This window comes from Lissotriton helveticus, chromosome 3_1, assembly GCF_964261635.1.
Source record: "Lissotriton helveticus chromosome 3_1, aLisHel1.1, whole genome shotgun sequence".
Classification (NCBI taxonomy): Eukaryota; Metazoa; Chordata; class Amphibia; order Caudata; family Salamandridae; genus Lissotriton; species Lissotriton helveticus.
The window spans coordinates 124,592,576-124,613,882 of NC_136061.1; the positions used below are offsets into that span (position 1 = coordinate 124,592,576).

Sequence of the window (21,307 nt, forward strand, 5' to 3'; positions counted from 1 at the left end):
TCAAGCTGCTGCTCGTGTGCTACTCAAAGGTGGACAACAAAGGAGCGACAATACATATATATATATCTATATATATATATATATATATATACACACACACGTCAGGGGATGTTAAAAGTTTGGCGAAAATTCTGGAGAAACATCACAGAAGCAAGATGATAAAGTGGTGGGAAATCAAATCTTTGGAAAAATACCACGAAGCTGGGCGGGTACCGAGAGGCTTGCGCATAATGCTTGCGCCCAGTTTCGACAATCCCAAACCACAGCTCTTGAAAGAATGGGCGGAAAATAATCTGGATGCTTCTATGCATCTGGTCTGCCTATTAATCAGACATGCCAAAGTGGATCGTGAAGATGATCTAAAAGAAATCGTCAAGTTAACGGAAGAACTTGAATCATTAACTACCCCGGAAAATAATAGCATAGTGGATAGCTCGCAGCCCGGTGGCAGAGGGCTCGCACGCATCTGCTGGAGCGCTGACATCTTATTTTAAAATCCTGGCTCTTATGCTGAATACGAGCAATTTTTACCCCCATTTCTTGCCTCATTCGTCCTGCTGACTACAAGCAGCGGCAACGCTTTTTAACCCTCCCATTTCTTGCCTCATTCGTCCTGCTGACTACAAGCAGTGGCAACGCTTTTTAACCCTCCCTCAGTGGCCCTGCTGACTACTAGCCGCCACACTCACCTTCACAGTCCGCCTGAATCCAGTAACCCGCCGTGGGTTCACCGCTTAACGGCGACCCCGGCGACTGCCGGCGCCATCTTGGGTCGGGCTGTCGGCCTGATCCATACTATTTACAACAAGGGGTGGTGATGGACAGAGTCTCTGAATTAAGCAGAGTACTCTCACCCAGTCAAGAGATCAGGGCTAGATCCAACACCGTTTTTTAGCTCATTGCACCATCCCAGTTTCAGAACCTGGCTGTATGCAAATTAGTCTGTCCCTGGCCCAGTGCATCATGGGAACAGGGCAGACCAGACTACAAAAGCCAATTCTTACACTGGGAAGGAAACAAGCTTCCGGGGACCGGTTTCTGGCATTTCAGCCGTCTTCGGCCCGGCTTGCTTGAATCCTGATGGTGCAATGAGCAAGGGACTCACATCTGAGTATACCCTTCCACGCTTAGGGTGGACAAAATTATTTACAACAAGGGGTGGTGATGGCCTGATCCATACTAGCCACACCCCCCTAGTCACGCTGCTACTTAGGACCCTCCTCCCCTCCTCACCAGCGATAGCTCGCAGCCCGGTGGCAGAGGGCTCGCGCGCATCTGCTGGAGCGCTGACATCTTATTTTAAAATCCTGGCTCTTATGCTGAATACGAGCAATTTTTACCCCCATTTCTTGCCTCATTCGTCCTGCTGACTACAAGCAGCGGCAACGCTTTTTAACCCTCCCTCAGTGGCCCTGCTGACTACTAGCCGCCACACTCACCTTCACAGTCCGCCTGAAGCCAGTAACCCGCCGTGGGTTCACCGCTTAACGGCGACCCCGGCGACTGCGGGCGCCATCTTGGGTCGGGTTGTCGGCCTGATCCATACTAGCCACACCCCCCTAGTCAAGCTGCTACTTAGGACCCTCCTCCCCTCCTCACCAGCGATAGCTCGCAGCCCGGTGGCAGAGGGCTTGCGCGCATCTGCTGGGGCGCTGACATCTTATTTTAAAATCCTGGCTCTTATGCTGAATACGAGCAATTTTTCCCCCCATTTCTTGCCTCATTCGTCCTGCTGACTACAAGCAGCGGCAACGCTTTTTAACCCTCCCTCAGTGGCCCTGCTGACTACTAGCCGCCACACTCACCCTCACAGTCCGCCTGAAGCCAGTAACCCGCCGTGGGTTCACCGCTTAACGGCGACCCCGGCGACTGCGGGCGCCATCTTGGGTCGGGTTGTCGGCCTGATCCATACTAGCCACACCCCCCTAGTCACACTGCTACTTAAGCGACCACTATGCGTCAGCGCAGCGGACGAGCGCAGCGGGCGCGTCGTAGGCGCGCCGGAGTCGCGCCAGAGTTAAGCCCGTCTGCGCCCGTCCGCGGCTGGCCGGGGCCCGGGACCGGCCACTATGCCCACTCTTCCATCATGTACTCTTCCGCGACCATTCTTTCCCTCTGGCACCCACGCCCCCCCCCTCCTACAGTGCGAGAGCGCATTGTCTCTCTTGACCTATGTAACTCATCTGCCGTACTCTTACGACCTAGCGAGCTACTGCAACAGCCGTCCGATGTTCCCTCATCCCCCTCCCGCCTACTACCTAAGCACGGTTTCGTGTCCCCTCGCACTCTGGGTTCCCCCTGTCTACCACCACAGCGATCCTCCTCAACACCAGGTCCGCGGTTGGGCACCACCTCGAGTTATTCCATCTGCTTGACTCCCGCCAGCCAGACCTACTATTCCTTACGGAAACATGGTTCAGGGATGCCTCCCTTCCGAGCCTCTTGTCCATGCTGCCCACTTCCTACTCGGCCATCAGAATGGATCGCCCTGGGGGGAAAACTGGGGGAGGCGTTGCTCTGATCACCCGCACAGATTTCCATTTCCAGACACTACCTTCCCTTCCTATTCCTGCCGTGGACTGTCTAGTAGTCCGTTCTTCCTCTTTTGGGGTTCCTTTGACTTGTGTGCTCATTTACCGGCCGCCTCAACCCACCCCCGATTTTCTTTCCTCTATTGAGGACCTTTTGGCCACTCTAGTAGTGAACAACTCCGCAATTCTGGTGCTTGGGGACCTGAACTACTGGCCGAACGACCCAGCTGAAGATCTTAGATCCAAGGAGTTCACGGCCCTGCTCACCAGTCTCAACTTTCTTCCCCAACTCAGTATGCCTACCCATAGACAGGAACAGACTAATTTGCATACAGCCAGGTTCTGAAACTGGGATGGTGCAATGAGCTAAAAAACGGTGTTGGATCTAGCCCTGATCTCTTGACTGGGTGAGAGTATTCTGCTTAATTCAGAGACTCTGTCACTCACCACCCCTTGTTGTAAATATTTTTGTCCACCCTAAGCGTGGAAGGGTATACTCAGACATGAGTCCCTTGCTCATTGCACCATCAGGATTCAAGCAAGCCGGGCCGAAGACGGCTGTAATGCCAGAAACCGGTCCCCGGAAGCTTGTTTCCTTCCCAGTGTAAGAATTGGCTTTTGTAGTTTGGTTTGCCCTGTTCCCATCATGCACTGGGACAGGAACAGACTAATTTGCATACAGCCAGGTTCTGAAACTGGGATGGTGCAATGAGCTAAAAAACGGTGTTGGATCTAGCCCTGATCTCTTGACTGGGTGAGAGTATTCTGCTTAATTCAGAGACTCTGTCACTCACCACCCCTTGTTGTAAATATTTTTGTCCACCCTAAGCGTGGAAGGGTATACTCAGACATGAGTCCCTTGCACATTGCACCATCAGGATTCAAGCAAGCCGGGCCGAAGACGGCTGTAATGCCAGAAACCGGTCCCCGGAAGCTTGTTTCCTTCCCAGTGTAAGAATTGGCTTTTGTAGTTTGGTTTGCCCTGTTCCCATCATGCACTGGGACAGGAACAGACTAATTTGCATACAGCCAGGTTCTGAAACTGGGATGGTGCAATGAGCTAAAAAACGGTGTTTGATCTAGCCCTGATCTCTTGACTGGGTGAGAGTATTCTGCTTAATTCAGAGACTCTGTCACTCACCACCCCTTGTTGTAAATATACCCATACCAAAGGCCATCAATTAGATCAAATCTGGACCCTGAACATCCCCATCAACCCCCCCACCATCTCGCCCTGTTCCTGGTCAGACCACTTTCTTATTTCTTTCGCAGTAGCCCTTGGACGGCCGCCCAAACCCCCCCGCCTAGAAACATCTGGGCCAGAAAGTGGGATAAGGCTGACCACCCCGCGATCTGCTTGTCCCTTGCAGCTTCCAGCCCCGAGCTCGGCGGCCTACCCCTCTCCACTCAGCTCACAGCCATTAACACCTGGCTGTCAAACGCGTGCAACACTACTCTCCCCCTTAAGAGAGTGGCCATCAAACGTGCCCATGCGGCCAACAGATGGTTTACCCCTTCCCTTAGAGCTAAAAAACTTGCGACACGCAGAGCCGAACGAGCGTGGCGGCGCTCCTACTGCCCCTCTCTTAAAATAAGCTACTGTTCGGTACTCAATGAATATAAAAGGGATATATTAAAAGCTAAAGCTGAGTACTTTTCCGGCAGAATCCTGGCAGCAGAGAACCAATCCAAAGAAATATTCGCCACAGTCCATGAGCTCGCTGCCTCTGACAGGGCTACTTCTAAAATTCCTCCATCCCAAACCCTCTGTAACTCCCTTAATTCCTTCTTTATCGAGAAGGTAGCCCTCATTAAGGCCAATATCCCTTCATCACTCCCGGTACCACTTGCTGCTCACTCCCTTTCCTCTGTCTTACCCCTTACCCAGTTCCCCCTTTTGACACAAGATACTCTCCTCCCACTACTGGCCCAGGTAAAATCGGGCTCCCCCCAGGACATTGGTCCTGCATTTGCCCTGAAAGAGTTTTTTTCCAATTGTTGCTCCCCTCCACTTACTTTAATTAATCACTCCCTTACAACTGGCACTGTCCCCCATGCTCACAAATCGGCAGTCATCATTCCGATTCTGAAAAAGGCAGGCACCGATCCCTCCCTGCCTGCTAACTACCGTCCCATCTCCCTCCTTCCCTATCTGGCTAAGGTCTCAGAGGCCCATGTCACCAGGACCCTGAGTTCCTTCGTGGAATCGACTGGCCGCCTCTCTCCCCGCCAGGCGGGCTTTCGCCCACTGCACTCTACCGAGAAGGTAGTTGTGTCGGTGATGGACAAACTGAGGGAAGGCATTGACATCGGCCGCCCCCAGGCCCTGGTCCTATTAGATCTGTCCGCCGCATTCGACACGGTGGACCATGGCATTCTGTTGTCCCGTGTCAAAGCGGCGGGCATCGAGGGCATGGCCCTGACCTGGCTTCGCTCTTTTTTAACAGACAGAGAGCAGGCCGTCCATCTAGCCAACTTCGCTGCTCCACCCCGGAGAGTGACCTGCGGTGTTCCCCAGGGTTCCTCCTTGTCTCCTTTGCTGTTTAATTTATACATCTCACCCCTTATTTTTTCTTTACAGCAGATGGAGGTCTCGGTGTTCAACTACGCCGACGACCTCCAACTCATCTTTAACCTTTCCTGCTCCCCCACCTCTGCCCTGAACTTCCAAAGAGTCATGCTTTTCATTCAAGGATGGATGAACTGCAACCACCTTAAATTAAACCCCGACAAGACCGAATTGGTCTTGACGGGTGGTGGCTGCAGTCCCTGGTCCCCCGCTTTTTGGCCCCTTTCCCTTGGCCCCCCTCCCCTCCCTGTTCCCAAAGTTAAAACCCTGGGCATTTTCATCAACCCCCAGCTCACTCTTCATGCACAGATAAACTCAGTGGTGTCGGCTTGTTTTTTTTCCCTCCGCACCATTCGTAAGGTCGCCCGTTTTTTTTCTGTTACCGCACTCAAGCTCATCCTCATGGCCATGGTGCAATCGCGCCTTGACTATGGGAATGTGATCTACAATGGTGCCCCGGCCTACCTGATCCGCCGGCTTCAATCGATACAAAATCAGGCGGCCCGCCTGATTTATGGTCTCTCTAAATCCAACCATGTGACCCCTCTGTTGCAGTCTCTGCATTGGCTTCCGGTGAGGGAGAGGGCCCTATTTAAACTGGGCTGCATCACGTATCAGGCTAGGGCCGGGACTGCCCCCGCTTTCCTCTGTGAAGCTATTGTATCCTACCTCCCGATCAGAGAGCTCCGCTCCTCTCATCACGCTCTCCTGTCAGTCCCCCGTTTTAGGAAGCAGAAGTCCGGAGGGGCCAGATTTGCGGTGCTGGCTCCATCGTTTTGGAACTCGCTTCCTTTTGCAATCAGGACCTCATCGTCCTATCTGGAATTCCGTAAACTACTCAAGACGTTTTTGTTTTCCAGATCTGTAGCACCCTAGTTCTTTGCCTTGGCCTCCACCGATACACTGCTATCCAGCGCCATGAAACCGTCCCGGTAAAAGTGCGCTTAAGAAATATTTTAAAATTCAAATTCAAATTCAAATAAGCTGTTGAAAGATAACATGGAAAGAAAAAATAAATTAGAGGACACCATCAAAACCAGGACAATCTGGAAGTTTGCCCGAGATAAGAACGACTATGAGAGAGGGCAAGTGTTCACATTTGCACGCAAGTATGACTGTAAAAAAACATAGAGCTCTCATGCGACCTAATCCACTGGCTTCACGCACAAATGAGACGGACCAATCTTTAAATATAAACAGGCAAGAATTGAGTTCCAATACTAGTCTAACAGCAAAGTGGCCAGGATTCAGATACAGGAAGTGTTTCTGGGATGTCTAGTTCTTCTTTGACATCACTGGGGCCCATGGCATATGCGGATGAATTGGATTTTATAAGGGAACAAAGACTGCAGTTCCTTTGGTCGAGAGGCACGCAACCTCAACCAGGCAAGCCAGGAACAGACGGCGGAAACAAAGGCGCAAATGCTCAAAACACAACCGGCAGAGGACGCCAGAAAAAGAATTGGCGGAGGTGAATACAGGTAATGCCAACAAAACTATTGTGAATCTCACTAACATTGATCTTAACTCGGCTGAGCAACAATTGTTAACTTTAGGCCTTAGTTTCTGCCCAGAAAGCAATTTTGGTTTTGTGCGTACGCGGGTCGATGTTTACAAATTTATACGTAAAATGAAACTGCAAAAGTTCTTTATCATAAAAAATCAGGGCAGCAACACAAGTAAAGATATTACCCCGACATCTAGAGTACCGACAGGCTTGTCGGCAGGCACGATTCCCACGTTAGTAACACTGCATATGTTGTTGGATGATGGCACTGAAACTCTGGGATCACAACAGGTCGCACAAAATGAGGGGATAAATATTTCCCTACCAGGGAACAGTCCATTCAAACCACCATCCACTTTTGTGCCTATTATGCCGAGGGATGCCCTAGATATTTTTCATGAAAGGATTATTGACGAACTTAAAACTTTATATAGAAACGTTTGCAGATCTAGATCAGAAAACAATGGCCAGACCAAAAAATATTTCCAACTCATGAAGAAATTGAAAGACAATAACAAGGTTGTTATCAACAATGCAGATAAGGGGGTAATATTGTCCTGTGGGATAAAGATCTATACAGGGCAGAAGCATTCAGACAACTAGAAGATGCAGAGTGTTATGAACGCAGTGATGGAATTTCAGTGCGAAAAATCAATAATGACTATAAGAACGACTTGTCCAAGTGGTTGAGGGAAGGTCTAATTACCAAGGAAGAATACAAGTTTTTGTATAGAGAATACCCAGTTTTACCCTTGTTTTACCTTATCCCCAAGATACATAAAGGACTGAACCCACTGAAAGATAGACCTATCATCTCTGCTATTAACAGTTGTTTTGAAAATATCTCAAAGTATGTTGATTATTATCTGCAGGAATTTGTTACAGCTTTACCTACATATTTAAAAGATTCTAGAGACTTTCTCAACAAATTAAACACTGTGCATTGGACCAATGATATGGTGTTCCTGATGTTGGATATAACAGCATTATATACATGCATCAGGCATGAAGACGGATTGAGAGCAGTCAAATACTATCTCGATCAGAGAGATATAGGAATGTACCAACACAACAAAATGATTGTAGAAATGATCCGCAAATGCTTGATGAATAATGTATTTCTGTTTGATGCCAAAATATACAGACAAAAGAGAGGTGTGGCTATGGGGGCATGCTTCTCCCCCAGCTATGCATGTTTACATGTAGGCTGGTGGGAGGAGCATGTCCTCAGAAGACACCACAGGGCAATTTTTGATGCGCATATTGCACATATGTGGAGGTATATAGACGATATCTTTATCGTGTGGAAAGGCGATATACAACGCCACGGCTAAGAAGGTGGCGCCGCATGCTTCCGGCGTGGCTTTCCTACAAGTCCTGCAAACTTCTTCATGCCCTCTGGCTGGCTAAGGGAGAATCTTAGGGCCCAATGGTCAGTCCAAGTTAGCTCCTGAGGTGTTTCTACAGAGAGGAAAGGGACGTTGGTAAAGATGGAGTCCAAGGTATGGTCTGCGATGTGAGTAGGCTCATGCACTCTGGGAAGCAGCCCCAGCGATTCCATTGCTGACAGAAGGGACCTAGAGTCTAGATTCGAGGGCTATTCCAGATGATGATTGAAATCCCCGGTTAACGCAATACAATCAGATTGTAGAATATAAGGGGCAAGGGTTTCCAGGAGGGTGGAGCAAACCAGTTGCTTGCTCTCTCTTGGGGGATGGTACACTACCGCCCTCATCCATCTAGTCCCCTTCAAAGACTCTATATGAAACACCAATAGCTCTATATATGATCCACTACTTTAATGTGGTGCGGAGCCCGCGTTGCTACTGCAAGCCCTCCTCCCCCTTGCCTACCCCATCTAGTCTAGCCACAATATAATCTTCAGGGAATGTGACTGCTAGCACCGGGGTTGAATGGCTTTGAAGCCAGGTCTCCGTCAGCAAGCATAAGTCTGGCTTTTCATCTTCCAGCAGGTCCCATAGCTCACCCGAATGTTTTGAGAACGACCTGGCATTTATGCACAGCCCCTGGAACGATCCTCCCTATGCTCGGTTCACTGACTGGAGTTGCCCCCCCTTTAACTGATTCACCCCCTGTTCTCTTCGTGGCTTAGGGGTTAGGAGATTATTTACGGGCCTTGTATGATCCCCCAACCACCCACAGCTTATACAATGACCCTCAAGGGCCTCCCTCCTAGATGATATCCCTCCCTTGCATCCCTGCTCCATTCCCAGCAGTTGCTCTCTCGTATAACTAATTGAAGTCATCCTGCCCTTGGGGAGAAAAAGGGCAGCGCTTCCTGCCAGCCGGCAGCATCCGGGCGCAGACGGGCTTGCCTTAGGTGCGTCTTCGGCGCGCAAGCGGCGCGCCCTCTGCGCTCCCGCGCCCTGTGTCAGCTTTGTATCCCTGCCTGAATGACTAGAGCGCCAACCGCCCTAGCATGGCCGCTGCTGCTGGCGTATTAAGGAAACTGAAAGGCAGCCTCTCTCCACAACAAATGGCCCTTCTAAGGCAGCCGTGGTGGACCGGAGAGTTGCCAAAGTTTAAAAATATAAAATACCCCCGAGAGCCAGGTTAAAACAATAAAAGAGGTAAGAGGTTAATGCTGTGTCTAAGAGGGAAATGTAAATGGTGCTAGTAACCTGCTGTGCCTGCCGGAATGTCTGCCACACACTCCCGCGCACTGTCAGCTTTGTACCCCCGCCTGAATGACTAGAGCGCCAACCGCCCTAGCATGGCCGCTGCTGCTGCGTATTAAGGAAACTGAAAGGCAGCCTCTCTCCACAACAAACATCCCTTCTAAGGCAGTCGCGGTGGATCAGAGAGTTGCCAAAGTTTAAAAATAGAAAATACCCTGAGAGCCAGGTTAAAAAACAATAAAACAGGTAAGAGGTTAAAGCTGTGTCTAAGAGGGAAGGTAAACGGCACTAGTAACCTATGTTTTTAGGTTGTAGGATAATGCAGTTAAAAATGCATGGGGTGTAAAGGAGCAAACCTGGTGGTGGGCCTATCCTCCACCCCTAAAGGTTAACAGTCTCTTAGGGCACAAAGCATCTCAATTACGAGCCAGAGGAAAATTGGATTCTTTTGGGGGTAGTTTTGACATATGGACCAGTAGAGTGGAACGAAATACACATTTTTCCTGCTTGCCAGGCTGAATGGCTGCACTTTAGTGGCCTGAGAACAAATACAGCAACTACTCCCATCGTCAAAGAAATTCATATTTCTATGAAAAATTTGCATATATCCACATTGTGTTTTGTGGACTTTTGTGTGATGGGCTCAAAACGTAGGAATGCTGGGTGGTAGCAATTTTGTGGACCCCTGCGGAATCTGGTAGTTTATGCCTCTAAAGTTTGAGGAAAATGCATGATTTTAGACAAAGTTTGAAGTTTACAGGGCAGAGTTGGTATCAAAATGTTGGTGAATCCACCCAAGGCACACAACTATGGTTTCCCAGAGGGTCTAGTTTTCAAAAAAATCTGGGTTTGGTAGTTTTTCCGTAGGTGGCATCTGAGCTGGGGTCAAATACTGCAGCTCCCCAGATGGCTAAAATAGGTCTTTTTTTTTTTTTTTACAGGAAATGTTGAAATCTTAATTTTACTTTTTGGGTACTTATTTGTCGGAGCACTAGGCTGAGTCACGCAAGTGGGGTAGCAGTTTTATTAGGAGAAATGTTGGAACACAGAATTGCATAGCATCTGTTATTATAAAATGCATTTCTATCCATTATTGGCTTTCAACTATAAGCTAGTGTGCAAAAATGACCACATTTAGCAAACTGCCTTATGAATCATATGGAAGTATGGGTAACCCCAAATGCAAAGGTTCACAAATACCCATTATTCCTAAACTCAGTATCTTGTGCACATCTCAAAAATACATTGGGTTCATTAATGCCCATTTTTCATTCATTACATTTTACCAGCTCAATTGCTGCATGGTTAGTACACAATGAAAATTAATTACAAGCTGCAGTTCGGTTGTTGACTCTGGATATCACATGATTTTGGACAACCCAAAAACACTATATATTCTTGAGACTGTAAGGGTCTAGTAGACATACAAGTATGTTACATTTGTAAATCGTCCAAGAGGGCAATACATTACAGATGGAAATGTGGTCAATTGCTATTTTTTTCTTACTTATTTCCATTCTTATTATTTTAACAATTAGTTTTGGAGCATTATGAGCAATCTACACAAATGACCTCTTGCTATATTGTGAATTGTATTTTATTTTCAGAAATGTATCGCTTTCCATGTTCACCTCAGGAGATTCCAACAGGAACGCGGAAATGCAGACTCGAACATACTCAGCCTCGAGGTCTCCGTGAGGCGTCCAGATTACCCAACGATTTCACGTATAGCACAGAAGAAGATACTTAATAGGAGCGAACCGATATACAGGAAACGCCAGATTTCAAACTTAAGACGCCTTCATTTGAACCCCTATGCGGGTTGGAATTATCACCGAAATTAAAAACGACTGTGTTGGGCAGAACTAGCCTTGAGAAAGTCATGGGACAATTTCCCCTAAATGACGCAACACGTGTTGGATGTGGAAAAATTACTGATACAACATATAGGAATAAAGTGATCAACAAAGAAGGATATCAATACCAACCTTTTGTACCTCATTTCATCGACTATGTGGAAACACGCTAGCTACTATTGCTTGTTGATTTCAATACGTGTGCTAAGGAGTTGTTTTGGTTCTAAAAGGCTGTGGACTGTTTTGAAAGAGTGTGGTAGTTCTCCTTACCTTATAGCACCGTAAAATACCTGGTTTATTTGCTTTAACAAAATTGTGTTGAATTTTTCTATGTGGCGCTGTTTTACCTAAAACCAATACCACTGTTCAGTTGTTTTCGCCCCTGGGTTTAACACGTTTACACCACAAACTGGAAGTACAACTGAAATTAGAAAAAAATAATAGGAAATTGAATATCATTAAAATGCAGCCTGTGATAAAAACGTGCTTTTGTTTTACAACTGTGATTGTTTCGGAGAGCTGGGAAATGGTAATATTAGAGCAGCGAACCATTTGTTGTTGACATTTTTAGTGGGGAAAAAAAGAGCATTAGCTTTCTTGCACAGCACTTTTCCCCCCATTTTTTCCAACAAAAAAACAAAAAGTTACTATCTTTCAGCTATTTGTTCAGTGCTCACCAAGGGAAACTAGAAACTCTTTAGTACCTTTAGAATATCCAAGATGTATGGGGAAAAAAGGATGTAAATTTGGACTGGTTATTTTTTGTGGGAAAAAGTTTCTGAAGACCTAAGCATGAAGAGCCACATACATCAAACAAGCATTGGCATAGCCAGTAGGTCTCGCCTTTGGGACCTTATGAGTGTTTAGCCATGCAACACTTGATGTTGTTGCACCAAGGATATTGTGCTGGATAACTAGACACTTCTAAGGAACAGGGATATTAAGTGTTTGGCCAGAATTACAGGATGTTGCGCCGACGCCGAGACTGGAACCTGGTTCTCCACCTCCCAATTCGACAGATCTGTCAATTAGCCCACATCCACTTCCACCGCACTCATGCATTATTGCCTCGCACACACAGACATATATTATATTAGCAGGCAAAGCTGTATTCCCAGTAAACACACTTACATATTAGCAGACACGCCCGAATAACCCACCCCACAGCTGTATAAGTACATACCCCTATGAGCCAACACACATGCATATGTTCTCCAATCTACAATACCCATATGGGAATTGGCGAGAGCATACATGACGCTAAGATCATTTTACTTTTTACAAAAGGATAACTGATTAAGCAAATTCTCCCACACGTATATTCTTGAAAATAAACATGCCTGTATTTCCCTATTTCCCCTACGTGCTTGTTAATTTTACCTAAAACTCGATTGAGTGTATTAACAGGTGAGCAAATTAACAACCACACGTGCACGTTCTCCACAATTACATGTTGGACACTCCAACTCATTTTACCACTGAAGGTATTGTTTCTGCACACACTCCTATGTTGCCCTTTACATCCTTGTGTATTATCGCGACACGAATGGCACAAGGATGTATTACTATTGTTTCCATGATTTGTAAAACGTGCAGGGGCAACGGGATAGGGGTGTGTGCCCTGTGCCTGCCTACAGCAGTTCGCTAAGACAGAAGCTGGGGTTTCATGCATGATCGTGCAGAATGCGATCCAGCCACATGCAGTAAAGATCAGCATGAAGAGAAAAAGCACAAGGTATTAGTACTCCAGCAGTTGCACCAGGGGCCGGGGTTGTGAGGGGGGGTCAGTCGTATCCCAACAAGAACTGCATGGAAAGGACCCATTTTCCTATCTTGTGTTTTGGTCATGGCACCCTGGCCCCTCCTCAGTGGATGAAAACTATTGATTGTGCAACGTAGCTTGAACAACAAGCACGGGGCTGCTCTGCTACCTGAGGCCTGCACCTACAAGAGTAGTTTTCCCTGGTGGGTAGCTCTACTGTCTTGGGCCTGAACATTTAGGATTAGTGCAGTGAGGATAGTGTGCTATGTGATCCTTTCAGCTCTGGGGATACCTCTGCAGTCTGACACCAGAGTCTATAGGATTGAGTACAGTATTGACAGGTGGAAATAGCGTGTTTAGTTGTGCTACGAAAACTGGACACACATTCCACCCCCATATGCAGAGGAGGGTTTTAGCTCTGCTTGTCAGCGGGCTCTACACGTTAGTTGTGCTAATAAACAGCCAGCACTGTATTAGCTCATTCTAAACAGGGGTTGATGCCTTTATGAGACTAATTGGTAATCAAAAGCAAAACGATACAATGCATGTCTTTTTTAAAACCCCATTTGCGCTCCTTCAACAACGATGCACGCTTGGTTTCACTGCCATGTGGGGAAAAGGGCTATTGGACTTCGGTGGAGCATGCCCTGCGTCACCTTTCCATTTTGTTTAAGTTATTCAAGAGTTCAGACCATCACACGCTGGTGTAACCTGCTGCAGGGTCTGAGTAACAGGCGCACTCAGCATGCGCTGCAGTGGGTGAAAGGCCTATCTCTGGGCTGTGCCGAATGAAAGGTCACGCTGTCTAGTTATACCGGGTACAAGCGGGCCAGAGTACTGTTAGCAGGGCTCGAGTCGGGGTACCACGCGGGTGGACGGCGTCCCCCCACTTATTTTACCGGGTGGTCGCCGTCCCCCCTGCCACACAGCTGGACTTCACTCTTTGGCCTCTCTGTCATTAACTGCGAGGGGCGAATGCTAATTTGCGCGCCGTCTCCCGCGGATCTCGGCGCTGGTGCGCCACTGCGTTTGTTAATTTCGAGAGGACACCATTATCTTTGCGGATGGGAGGCAATGAGCGTGATGTTGCAACCCTCCTTTCATGACGTCACTTCCTGTTGTGACGTCACTTCCGGTGACAGCATCCCCCCACTACTTTTTTTAGGACTTGTGCCCTGACTGTAAGTCACTGACTGGAGAAATACTTTCATTATGCAGCTCCGTATGGGAGGGGGTGCAATCAAGGTGTGCTGAGTCAGTGACTAAAGTAATATGGACAGAGCTGTAAGTCACTGACTGTGGTAATACTGACTTCATGCAGATCAGTATTGGAGGGGGTGCAAGCATGCGGTGCTGAGTTCGTGACTAGAGTAATGTGGACAGAGTACTGTTGACTCACTGGCTAGAGGAAAACTGTCTTTATGCAGCTCGATAATGGGTTCAGGCCGGACCGAGTACTCCTACGCCACTGACTGTGCAACACTGATGTTACCCAAAAGAATTCGAAATGTAAACACATTTTGGGCCGCTGGGCATCTTTCTTAATCTCCCAGTCAGTCGCGACCAGCATGAAGAGCGGGGGTGGAGGCTTGGTAGGGGGATGGAAATGGTTTAATTAAAGAAAAATTTAAAATATAAAGTAAATCTTACCGTCCCGCTTCTGGGTGGGTACGGACTCCCACCGTCCTGCTTTCTCCAATTCCCTACAGCTCTCGTCATCAAGGAAAGACGTCGGAGCAATCAGGGAAGCTCCGCCTTCCTCTGGCAGGTGTGCGGGGCTCTCCTTGGTGCACGGGAGCCCCGCCCACACTCAGGCGTGAGACGCCTGCCTTCTGGTGTTCGCGCTTACTTTGCGCACTACTTAAAAACAAGCATTTGCAATGCAATACAACTCATATTTACGCAAGACGTATTCCATTACAAATGGGAGCTTCCACGTTGAAGAAGGCACAAACAGGAGTGGGGGCTGTTGTAGAGAGCCACTCGGGCTCTCCCATACATTGTAGCACTTGCACGCACGCACGCATGCATACCCCGGGGCGGGCTCGCGCCGGGGTATAAATAAATAAAGCGGAAGACCGCTCGGGGTCTTTCCGGCTCACTGTTGACCGTGGTCCGTGTACATTCTTTAAGCAATTATCGACCACGTGTTAGGCCCCGACCTAACACTCCACATTGGCGACGAGGCCGGCCTACCTGTGCGTGTGCCTGCCTGCCTCGATCCGTGGCTCCGCAGAGAACCTGCCTCCTGCTGCGGTGCCCACCCGCGTGCCGTGTTATACTGCACTGGTCCCGCTCCGAGACCCGCCCACACGTCTCCCGGCCGGGAGCGCCTTCAGCTGGCGGGACTCGTCACGAGCTGGGAGCTGCCCTGCTGCCGTCGGAGGTGCGGGTGAGTCTGTCCCCCTCCCGCCCGCGCAGCCCCTCCATGTGCGCTCGCCCCATCATCAGCGCGGTCCCAGCAGCGGTGAGGGAGCGCTCGATCTGCTGACAGACACGGCGGCGCGCCCGCTGCTCCGCTCGCACCACGTGGCCAGAGACGGCCCAACGTCTGAGGACAACGCCGAGAGACGCCACCCTCGTGCAGCGCTGCGCTGGTGCATGTTCGGAGTCTCCAGAGCCTGCGGCCTAAACGCGCTGGGGGTGAAACGGAAACAAGCATAGGCAAAGGCAATTCGCCCACAAGCCTTCTCCACAGCATCTATCAGGGAATCTGAATAGGCAACACGTCTTCGCCTACAGTATTCAGCCAAGGCATCTCCCTGCAAACAAGCACAAGCACCATCAAGTCGTGCAAACAAGCATAGGCAACAGCAACTCGATTGCAAGGACTCATCCCTCGCGCCTCCTCGCGCCTGGTTCTGCCACGTGCTTCCGGACCCCTGGATCCCGATCCTTCCACAGTCGACGCCCTGCAAGAGACACAAGGGGCAGAAGGTATACCCCACGCGCCTCCAAACATCAGTCGGCGCACGTACCCGGACTGACTCCTCCAGTGCTCAAGCATCAACCTACCTGCTGGTGGGAAGCCCCCTCGCTGAGCCATGTCGGTGGTAGCGCCAGGAGCCAATCAAGATGGGGCGGGTCAAAACCCACCTGTAGCGGCCTCGCAGGCTCCAGCAGCACAGGTGTTGCCTCCACCGGGACCCAACCAAGCCGGTGCCAATGCGCCGATGCCACCCGCCCACCTACACTCGGGAGCAGCGCCAATTCCCCCATTCAGCGAGGCGGCAGACCCTGCGACGGCGGCGCCGAGATGGAAGGCGTGGGTCGGGAGGTTAAACCTCTACTTCAAGGGCACCAGGGAGACGGACGGAACAGTGAAAAGGTCACTCCTCATTTTGTATGGTGGACCGGAAATATATGATCTATTCGAGACGCTGCCCAACACCGGACAGGACCACGACTATGATGCCGCAGTCGCAGCCCTAAACACACACTTTGATCCACAACTCAATACTGACTTTGAGAAGTTTAAGTTCAAAAGAGCATGGCAAACGGAGTCGGTAGACATGTACTACATCCGGCTACGCCGGCTCACCAGCACCTGCCCGTTCACCAACCCACAGGAGGAAATACGTGACCAGATCATAGTGGGCTGCAGGTCAAAACTACTCAGGAAACTCATCCTCCGCCAGCCGGGCATATCGCTGGATGAGATACTAGTCCTGGCCAGATCACACGAACTGTCCGACGCAAGGGCGGAAGAGATGGAAGCTGCGCTACGCACTCCGATCATCTCGCCGACAGCCTCCAGAATGACACCCATCAAGGAGGAGAGAGTTGACGCAATCCAGAAACGACCCATGGCTGCCCGATCAAGGAACACACCGCCTCGAGGCAACGCATGTGGTTACTGCGGTGAAGACCATCCGGCAACCGCAACATGTAGTGCAAAAGGAAAGACATGTCTCAAGTGTGGGCGGCTCAACCACTTCACCGCAGTTTGCTGTGGAGGAAAATACAAACCAGCTGGCCAGAGACCCAGGACACTGACACAACGGGTCAGACAGCTATCGATGGACCAAGAAGTGCCCCCACCAGATCACCAAGTCCAAGACAGAAGACCGCAGTATGAAGATGAGGAAGACGATGAGATATATGTCATCTCATACGTCAGCAGGGCCTCCACCAAAAGAAGACCTCCGCCCGTGTGCTCGATAGACGTCGAGGGCACGAAGATGACAGCCCTCATAGACACGGGGGCGTCAGTGAATGTCATGGACTCCGACCAATATGAGAAAATGTCCTCCAAACCTCCGCTTACACCTTCCACCGCGAGGATCTACACATACGGTGGCACAGAGCCCCCACTAAGAGGAGTCATTCAAACGACGGTCGTCAACGGCGACTACTCCACAGAAACGCGCTTCCACATCACGGAAGGGAAGAAAGGCACCCTCCTGAGCTGCCACACCGCGGAAGACCTTGGTCTCGTGTTCTTTGCCAACCAGGTACACCAGGCACATGCGGACTTCCTGTTGAGAGGCTTCCCCGAGCTGTTCCAAGGCCTTGGGAAACTGAAGGGACGCAAGTTCAAGTTGCACATCGACGAGTCTGTACGACCAGTAGCCCTCAGACACCGGCGGGTGCCATTCAACTTGAGGTCGCAGGTCGAAGAAGAACTCCAGAAACTAGAGGACCTAGGCGTAGTAGAGAAAGTGTCGGGCCCAACACCCTGGGTTTCCCCATTGGTGGTGGCGCCCAAGCCGAAACAACCTGGAGCGATCAGGCTGTGCGTGGACATGAGATTGCCAAATGTGGCCGTCAAACGAGAGAGGCACATCACCCCCACCATGGATGAAATAGTGGCCGACCTCAACGGAGCAAAGTGGTTTTCGAAACTGGACCTCAACTCAGGATACCACCAGCTTGGGTTAGACCCAGCCAGCAGATACATAACCACATTCTCCACCCATGTGGGACTCAGGCGCTACAAACGACTAAGTTTTGGTGTCTCTTCCGCCGCGGAGGTGTTTCAGGACGCCATTCGGGAAGTGCTCTCCGGGCTGAGCGGAGTGATCAACCTCAGCGACGACATCCTAGTATATTCGTCAACCTTGGAAGAACACCATGAACATCTGCGAGCAACCCTCCGAAGGTTAGTAGACAGCGGCTTGACCCTTCACAGATCAAAATGCTCGTTCTATCAGGAATCGATAGACTTCTTTGGCTACACGTTCACGAGGGAAGGACTGAAAGTTGACCCCAAAAAGGCGGAGGCGATCAAGGCAGCAAGCACTCCTAGGAACCCCACCGAAGTGCGCAGTTTCTTGGGAATGGCCACCTATTGCGGCCGGTTCATCCCTAACCTGGCCGATCGTGCAGAGCCCCTCAGAGCCCCTCAGAGCCCTCACCCGCGCAGACCGACAGTGGGAGTGGACGGTGGCAGCCCATAACGTGTTCCAGAGCATTAAGACCAACCTCCTGGACATGACCGTGATGGCCTATTTTCAGCCCCGACGCAAGACGGAACTGATCGTTGACGCCAGCCCAGTGGGCCTGGGGACGGTGCCCCAGCAGGAACATGGACCCGAAGTGTGGAAGCCCGTCGCGTATGCCAGCAAAGCACTGTCGGATACCAAGACCCGGTATGCCCAGATCGAAAGAGAGGCCCTAGCGATCAAATGGGCGTGCCAGCATTTTCACTTGTACCTGTGTGGGCAAGAATTCACCGTAGTTACAGACCACAAACCTCTGCTACCACTATTCACGGGATCTTCCCGGCTAGCGCCACCTCGGATTGAGCGATGGGCAGTCCAGCTGCAGGGCTACAACTTTAAAATAGTGTTACGGCCAGGGGCCCACAATCCGGCTGACTATCTCTCCCGACACCCTGATGCTATCAGCCAACATCCACCGCGAGATGAAGGCCTGGAAGCTGATGCTTTTGTCCACATGATCTCGACGGCGGTGTGCCCAGAACACATGACATTGAAAGAAGTTGGTGAAGCTACTGCTCGAGATGAGACACTAACGAGAGTCAGTCATGCATTGGAAGGAAACAGGTGGGCCCACTTCCAAGTCGGAGTGCCGAATCTTCGGCTGGAAGTCAGCCATGCCCGCCAGCAGTTGTGGCAGATCCGGAGCGAACTGAGCTTAGGAGACGAAGGAGTCATCCTCTGAGGACATCTCGTCATACCCGAAAGCCTCCAACAGAAGGCCCTGGAGTTGGCACACGTAGGACACCAGGGCATGGCCAAAACTAAGGCCGTCTCAGGAGCAAAGTGTGGTTCCCTGCAATGGACAGCCTAGTAGACGCAATGGTGCGATCCTGCCATGCTTGCACTATCACAGGCCTGGATCCTGCTCCCGCACCCGTGATTACCGAAGATGCTCCACCGACGCCATGGACACATCTCAGCATAGACTTTGGGAGTTTCCCAGATGGTCGACACACCTTAGTCGTGGTTGACTCTTTCTCCAAATTCCCGGTAGTGGAGATCATCCCCTCGACTGCATTTCCGCAAGTGAAGAAAGCGCTGAACCGTGTGTTTGCCACCCTAGGGCTCCCCGAGGAAATTAAATCTGACAACGGCCCCCCATTTCAAGGAAGAGACTTTCAGTGCTATCTAGAGAGCCTTCGGATCAAACACAGGAAGATCACACCCCTGTGGCCCCAGGCCAACGGGGAAGTTGAGAGACTGATGAGAATGCTCAACAGAGCCCTGAGGATTGTGGTGGACAATGGTGACGATCCGGAACTAGCTCTAGATCAATTCCTGTGAGCCTATAGGCAGACACCCCACAGCACCACAAAGTGCGCTCCTGCCCACGTGCTGTTCAAGAGGGCACCCCGTGACAGCATTCCGACCGACAGCACCTGGACGCCTGGGAACAGGGATGGAGAAGCCATTCAAGCCAGAAGACAACTCACCAACCAGAAAACGAGTGAGTCTCGTCACGCCAAGGAGCCGACACTGAAGGAAGGGGATACCGTAGTGGTGCGAGATCGTCACCCGGGGTGGAAGTATCGGACGCCCTATGAGCCTGACACATGGGTAGTGGAGAAGGTCCAAGGGACTATGATCACCGCCAGGAGAAATGGACAGTCAGTGACCCGCAATGTATCGTGCTTTAAGAAGGCCCTGGAACCGGCTGATAGTCACCAAGAGGCGGAGTGCCCTGAGGCAGAAAATGTTGGCACGTGGGACCTGGAAGGCACGATGCTAAGATCACCAAGCGGCAGGCAAACGGAAGAAAGTCAATCCTCTCAAGCGACGCCTCAAAACATCGCGGCGAATGGCCATCGCCAAGGGGATACCCTCCGTGGAGAGAATGCAGCGGCGACCCCAGTCAGGGTTGCAACATCCCCCGGTGCCCACAGTCAACAATACAATCTGCGTGCAAATCCGAGGCCTAGCCAGAGGCTGAGAGACTATGTCTGGACCTCTCCGTGAGCAAAGAAAACTCCCGAGCCTGCTGCAAGAACTGATCTAAATTAAAGGAGGGATGTAGTGAGCCAATCGGGCTCTCCCATACATTGTAGCACTTGCACGCACGCACGCATGCATACCCCGGGGCGGGCTCGCGCCGGGGTATAAATAAATAAAGCGGAAGACCGCTCGGGGTCTTTCCGGCTAACTGTTGACCGTGGTCCGTGTACATTCTTTAAGCAATTATCGACCACGTGTTAGGCCCCGACCTAACACTCCACAGCTGTGAGGGCGGGCGAAAAATCTGCGAACTGCGGGAGGGGGCGGAGCGGGGACACATGGCAGCAAATAGTGTTCAAGTAAAGGGGCTGACAGCCTCGGAAGGAGCAAAATGACGACATAGGCGTCAGGAGGCGGGACTAAGAAGCCAAGCACCAATCACAATGCAGTATTTATGATTAAAGCCAATAAAAAAGATGGGCGGAAAGTGGGAGGAGCTTCCCCCACTATAGTGTATACAGCATCTCTCGACGAGACCTAAAAAGGGCTCAGTACTGGATAGGGTGACCAACCTTCCGTAAATTTCATGGACCGTCTGTAATTTGGGTCTCACGTCCGTTGTCCATGACGATCCCTTATACGGACGCCTATTGTCCATAATTTTGGGCATTGGCGAACATCAGTGTTCCTCTGCCAGAAGCCTTAGCTTTCTGATGGGGCGCCTCGCACTCCTCTGAGCACAAGAGCAGCCCCACCTGCTCATTTCCTTTCTGTCTGCGGCTGATTGGCTCATACAGAAGGACGATGGGCCAGTCTGTGCTCTTACTGCATGTAGAGGCCTACCCCTGCCTCAGTCTACGGCAGGACATTCAGTCGGGTGTAAGAAATGAACAAAAACGCCCATGCTGCTAGGTGAGAATCCAGTTCACTAAAAGGTGGTGAAACACGTTTAAAAAAAAGGGTTATGGGTCTTTCACTGTCTCATCATTTTAAAATTGTTGCCTTTTCAGAGTTATATTCAACAAAGCCATGGTTGCTGCTTTTTTATTTTATGCAACTCGCAACCA

At 50.3% G+C, this 21,307-nt stretch overlaps 1 protein-coding gene and 1 long non-coding RNA gene across 2 annotated transcripts in view; one reads left to right on the top strand and one right to left on the bottom strand.

Moving 5' to 3' along the window:
* LOC144824439 (uncharacterized) overlaps positions 1–11,567 on the top strand; it is a 65,843-nt gene extending 54,276 nt beyond the window's left edge. The window contains exon 3 of the long non-coding RNA XR_013608949.1: positions 10,854–11,567. This is a non-coding gene — a long non-coding RNA (uncharacterized LOC144824439). The remainder of the gene's footprint in view (positions 1–10,853) is intronic.
* Positions 1–21,307, bottom strand: part of NLK (nemo like kinase) — a 996,575-nt gene that overhangs the window by 846,588 nt on the left and 128,680 nt on the right. The gene's annotated exons all lie outside the window — the stretch shown is intronic.